A 6,136-nucleotide genomic window follows, 5' to 3' on the forward strand; every position below is an offset into this window, starting at 1 on the left:
TTACGTTTAATGTCATTACTCTATTAATCTGGTTAGCTTTAAAACCATTAATATATTAAAGTAATTAGGTTAGGTTTAATGTCATTACTCAATTAGTCTGGTTAGCTTTAAAACCATTAATATATTAAAGTAATTAGGTTAGGTTTAAAGTCATTACTCCATTAATCTGGTTAGCTTTAAAACCATTAATATATTAAAGTAATTAGGTTAGGTTTAATGTCATTACTCAATTAGTCTGGTTAGCTTTAAAACCATTAATATATTAAAGTAATTAGGTTAGGTTTAAAGTCATTATCTGTTAATATAGTTAATTTTAAAGTTGTTCCTAATCAGTTTGAGTATGTATGTGTGTGTGTATGTGTAAACAATTATTTAAGTTTAGTGCCATATAATCACACGTAAAAATATTTTGCATTGTTTATGGGTCAAAATTTTAAGGACTTTTGTTTGTTTGTTAATTAAGCTCAAAGCAACACAATGGACTATCAGCGCTGTGCTCACTGCGGGTATCGACACCCAATTTTTAGCGCTCTACCACTATTTAAAAACAAATAGTAAGGCAGTGGATTAAAATAATGTTGTTAGGTTTCTGTGTGTTTTTGTTACTTAAAATACGCGTTCTGTTGTAGAAAGAAAAACCAAAACCTAAACTTAACTATCAACGACTGGTTCTGTTTCATTAGAATAACACTACTGAAAATACCTATCTCTGTTCGTGATTTGATCAACTTTGAGGAGTAAATTCAATTCTGTAAGCTTTGGATTATCACATTCTTGTTTGTTTGTTTTAGAGCAAGCCACATTCCAACAAATGTAATGAGTGAAATATTGTTGTTTTCCAGGTGTATTTGCTGGGGTTCGGTCTACATCTTCTCCTATGAAGTTTAAAATGATGACTAAGCTTGTGAGTGACGTGGAGTTTCTAGGTAACAACTATGACGTAGGGACGTTGTATTTTAACCACGATAGTGACGGAACGAGGGTGTATGTTAACGTGAGTATGTTTAACCCATTCGGTGTGAAGTCAATCTTTCTTAGCCTAAATTTTACATCACAATAAATCAGTGGCTAAAGTCAAGACCAGGAACCTAATGGCCTGAGTCTTCCTAGCGGTGGAACTCTATTCCGATCCCAATTAACCCTTGGAAAAGAATTCATATAATCCCAAAAATATAGTAAGAACGTAGATGTTCTTAAGCCTAATGACTTGAGTCTTCCGAGCGGTGGAACTTCATTTCGCCCCCAATTAATCCCTGGAAGAAAATTCATATAATCCCAAAAATATAGTAAGAACGTAGATGTTCTTAAGCCTAATGACTTGAGTCTTCCGAGCGGTGGAACTTCATTTCGCCCCCAATTAACCCCTGGAAGAAAATTCATATAATCCCAGAAATATAGAAAGAAAGCAGATGTTCTTATTTGACAAAACGGGCAGAAGTAGGCATATGTTGATAAATGAGCTTTGATTAACCTATGATACTTAAACAAGAAAAAAAAGAGCGTTATGGGATTTCCTACTTTACAACAGCATCTGGTGTTTCCTACATTACCACAACATCTGGTGTTTCCTACTTTACAACAACATCCGGTGTTTCCTACTTTACAACAACATCTGGTGTTTCCTACTTTACAACAACATCTGGTGTTTCCTACATTACCACAACATCCCGTGTTTCCTACTTTACAACAACATCCCGTGTTTCCTACTTTACCACAACATCCGGTGTTTCCTACTTGCATTGACTGGGACCACGAGTGATAATTTATTGATGTTCATTAAATACATAAACTGTATCGTGTGATAAATTCTCTACTACAACAATGTGTTACCATTTCTAGTGTAAAATGTCTACGTCTTACTCTCTCCAATACAATATGTTTAGGTGTTACCATCTCTGGTGTGAAATGTCTACGTCTTACTCTCTCCAATATAATATGTGTAAGTGTTACCATCTCTGGTGTAAAATGTCTACGTCATATTGGAGAGAGTAACCAGAGATGGTAACACCTAAACATATTGTGTGTGTGTGTGTTAACTTATATATACAATTCTACCACTTTTTGTTCACTTTTAATATCCCACTCTCCGATAAGAAAATATCTCAAAAATTAAGACGAAACTTGTATTTTATTCTTCCAATCAGCCAGTGAATTTTTTTAAAGTAATGTCAACGTTAAAATGTTACTACTGTGGACAAATATAAGACGTGAATATTAAAATATATTTAATTTTTATTTTATTACAAACTTGAAGATGGCGCTCTGTGTACTTTGTTAATTTCAAACGTTTTACGATTGTTGTTTTACTTAACGTATCGTGTTTTTTTAGGTTTCTTTATTCTCTTATTAGATAAAACCCGTAGAATTAACCACTAGGGTGAAAAACGGATACTTACAAGCGCTCTGCCTCGAGCTTCACCAGCCAATCGCATCCCTGTAACAGGGCGAACTTGATATTTATTGCCGCCTTGTAATTCACAATTCATGTCTATTCCTATCTCACCCTCCACACGGACTCCCAAACTAACGTCCATCACAAACACGCTGAAACTGTACACTGGAAAGTGTTCAGAAGGTCTGTAGTTCAAAGAGTATTCTGAACAATTGGCGTGGTTCACCTCCAATTTTGTGTCCCCCAGCACCTGCAACATACCAACTGTTACAGACAAACTAAGGAAATATTTCAACTAGAAATGAAACCTAAACCAGTCACACTGTTCTACATAAATGTTATTTATTTAACGTTCAGGCCACGTTACACCAAGTACTTATTTGTCTGACGCCAATCATTTGTCACTGTAAGATTAGGAGACCTGTCATATACTCATTTGTTACTGAAGTCTGACCCCAAACAGCTTTGTTACATTCTTCTAAATAAAACTGTCTTCGTGTTAAGACATAGACATCTCACACCAGAGATGGCAACACCTAAACATGTGATATTGGAGAGAGTAAGACGTAGACATCTCACACCAGAGATGGCAACCCCTAAACATATTACATTGGAGAGAGTAAGACGTAGACATTTCACACCAGAGATTGTAACACCTAAACATATTATATTGTAGAGAGTAAGACGTAGATATTTCACACCAGAGATGGTAACACCTAAATATATTATATTGGAGAGAGTAAGACGTAGACATTTCACTCTGTGCCACTAGGGGTCCTGTGAATAATGTTATGACATTTCGTCGAATTCATTATTCGGTATTATACAGCGGACCAACTGTATAATGAGTGTGTGTGTGTGTGTGTGATGACGTATAAAACCTAACAGACGACACGATTAATAACCTATAAGTAATAGACAGATATCACGATTGATAACCTATAAATAATAGACAGATATCACGATTGATAACCTATAAAAAACTAACAAACGACACGATTAATAGCCTATAAATAATAGACAGATATCACGATTGATGACCTATAAGTAATAGACAGATATCACGATTGATGACCTATAAGTAATAGACAGATATCACGATTGATGACGTATAAAACCTAACAGACGACACGATTGATAACCTATAAAAAACTAACAGACGACACGATTAATAGTCTATAAATAATAAACAGATATCACGATTGATAACCTATAATCGATAATGAGGGTTAAATTAAAATTATATGCCAGTGGTTTCATGTCCAACAGTTTAAGTTACAAGTCTTAAAAAGTTTGAGATTTTGTGTGTGTGTGTGTCACTACCGCGCTTGACTCAATTGTCCGTCTCTATCTCTGTCTGTCTGCAATTCAATTCCGATTAATTTGTCTCACGTTATCCGGCGGCGCACTTATATACAGGAATATAGGGCGCCTAGCACATACTGGATTATTCGTGTGTTCCCCGATCCTTCTAGAATATCATGACGTGTTACCAGAGTCACGTGACTACCGCTGTCGTAACAATATCAAGAAAAAAGTCAGACGAGCAGACAGCTCGCTTCCAAAATCGCCATTCGAGACACGACAAAAACGTTTGAATTAACTGTTACATCAGCAGGCTGTATACATTTTTCAAACGTTTTTATCTAACGAAAACGTTTATTTAAAATTGTTTCCAACTATTTTGCATATAGCTCATCTTCCTAGAAGTATTAGCTCGACCTGCAAGATTTGATTTCTACGTGGCAAATAAAACCAAACACACGCACTTCAACTGTTTCAGTAACATATTTCACCAAGTTTTATCTTCCACCCCGTGGCACAGCGGTACGTCTGAAGGCTTAAAAAGCTAAAAACCACGCTTCGATACCCGTGATGGGCACAGCACAGATAGCCCATTGTGTAGCTTTGAACTTAACTACAAATAAAGAAACCAAGTTATTTTTTCAAGATATTTCAGCATTACAACAGCATGCAGCGAATCGAACAAAAATATTATTCTGGTTCATTATCTGAAGGCCCGGCATGGCCAGGTGGATAAGGCGCTCAACTCGCAATCTGAGGGTCGCGAGTTCGAATCCCCGTCCCACCAAACATGCTCGCCCTTTCAGCCGTTGGGGCGTTATAATGTGACGGTCAATCCCACTATTCGTTGGTAAAAAGAGTAGCCCAAGAGTTGGCGGTGGGTGGTGATGACTAGCTGCCTTCCCTCTAGTCTTACACTGCAGATAGCCCTCGTGTAGCTTTGCGCGAAATTCAAAAATAAACAAACAATCATTATCTGAAAAACTAGTTTACATATTTTAAAACTTCCTTGTAATGAAGCATCTAGTTAATGTGTATAGTTTTAACCTTTTTTTTTTCGCTACTGAATCAGAATATCGGTGGGTAATTTACCCCAATCGAAGATATAAATATAAAACAGATTATTAAAACAGAAAAGTCATAGCTTCAATAATTTGTAAACGTAAAATAGGCGGAGTTGTTGGAAAGACGTTATAAGCTAGCGTTGTGAATTAATGACTTGCTTATCCTTAAAGATCAAGTTTACACAAAAACGTGAATTAATGACTTGTTTAGGCTTAAAGAGATAGTTTACACAAAAACGTGAATTAATGACTTGTTTAGGCTTAAAGAGATAGTTTACATAGAAATGTGAATTAATGACTTGTTTAGGCTTAGAGAGACAGTTTACACAAAAATGTGAATTAATGACTTGTTTAGGCTTAAAGAGATAGTTTACATAAAAATTTTAATTAATAACTTGTCTAGGCTTAAAGAGCAAGTTTACATAAAAATTTTAATTAATAACTTGTCTAGGCTTAAAGAGCAAGTTTACATAAAAATGTGAATTAATGATTTGTTTAGGCTTAAAGATCAAGTTTGCATAAAAATTCGAATTAATAACTTGTCTAGGCTTAAAGATCAATTTTACATAAAAATAGGTAGTCAGGATTTACTTACCCGATAGTTTGCTTCCAAACTAATCTTCATTGGGTCATAGCCGTAACTAGACGAGATACAAGCATCAGGGGTCAAATCTGCATCCACATCAATATGATAATTGAAATTTCCCCCTAAATTCAAAGCGCCTTCTGCAAACTACAAAAAAAAGTATATTTGAATTTAAAACTACAGAATTATCTATAGGGTTTGAGTCTGTTTTATTTCACCATATAGTAACCTAAATTAATTTAGGTATGTGAATAATGTTTGTTTGTTTGTAATTAAGCACAAAGCTACACAATGGGCTATCTGTGCTCTGCCTATCACGGATATCGAAACCCAGTTTCTAGCGTTGTAAGTTCGCAGACATTCCTAATCGTGATATCTGTCTATTACTTATAGGTCATCAATCGTGATATCTGTCTATTATTTATAGGCTATTAATCGTGTCGTCTGTTAGTTTTTATAGGTTATCAATCGTGTCGTCTGTTAGGTTTTATACGTCATCAATCGTGATATCTGTCTATTACTTATAGGTTATCAATCGTGATATCTGTCTATTACTTATAGGTTATCAATCGTGATATCTGTCTATTACTTATAGGTTATCAATCGTGATATCTGTCTATTACTTATAGGTTATCAATCGTGATATCTGTCTATTACTTATAGGTTATCAATCGTGATATCTGTCTATTACTTATAGGTTATTAATCGTGATATCTGTCTATTACTTATAGGTTATCAATCGTGATATCTGTCTATTACTTATAGGTTATTAATCGTGTCGTCTGTTAG

General features: G+C 35.0%; 1 long non-coding RNA gene across 1 annotated transcript in view; it reads right to left on the reverse strand.

Annotated features, from left to right (window-relative positions):
* Positions 1-5,509, reverse strand: part of LOC111083854 — a 7,288-nt gene extending 1,779 nt beyond the window's left edge. The window contains exon 1 of the long non-coding RNA XR_002609283.1: positions 5,357-5,509. This is a non-coding gene — a long non-coding RNA (uncharacterized LOC111083854). The remainder of the gene's footprint in view (positions 1-5,356) is intronic.
* Between the last annotated feature and the right edge of the window lie 627 nt (positions 5,510-6,136).

The sequence above is a fragment of the Limulus polyphemus genome, unplaced genomic scaffold (assembly GCF_000517525.1).
Source record: "Limulus polyphemus unplaced genomic scaffold, Limulus_polyphemus-2.1.2 Scaffold11640, whole genome shotgun sequence".
Lineage (NCBI taxonomy): Eukaryota > Metazoa > Arthropoda > Merostomata > Xiphosura > Limulidae > Limulus > Limulus polyphemus.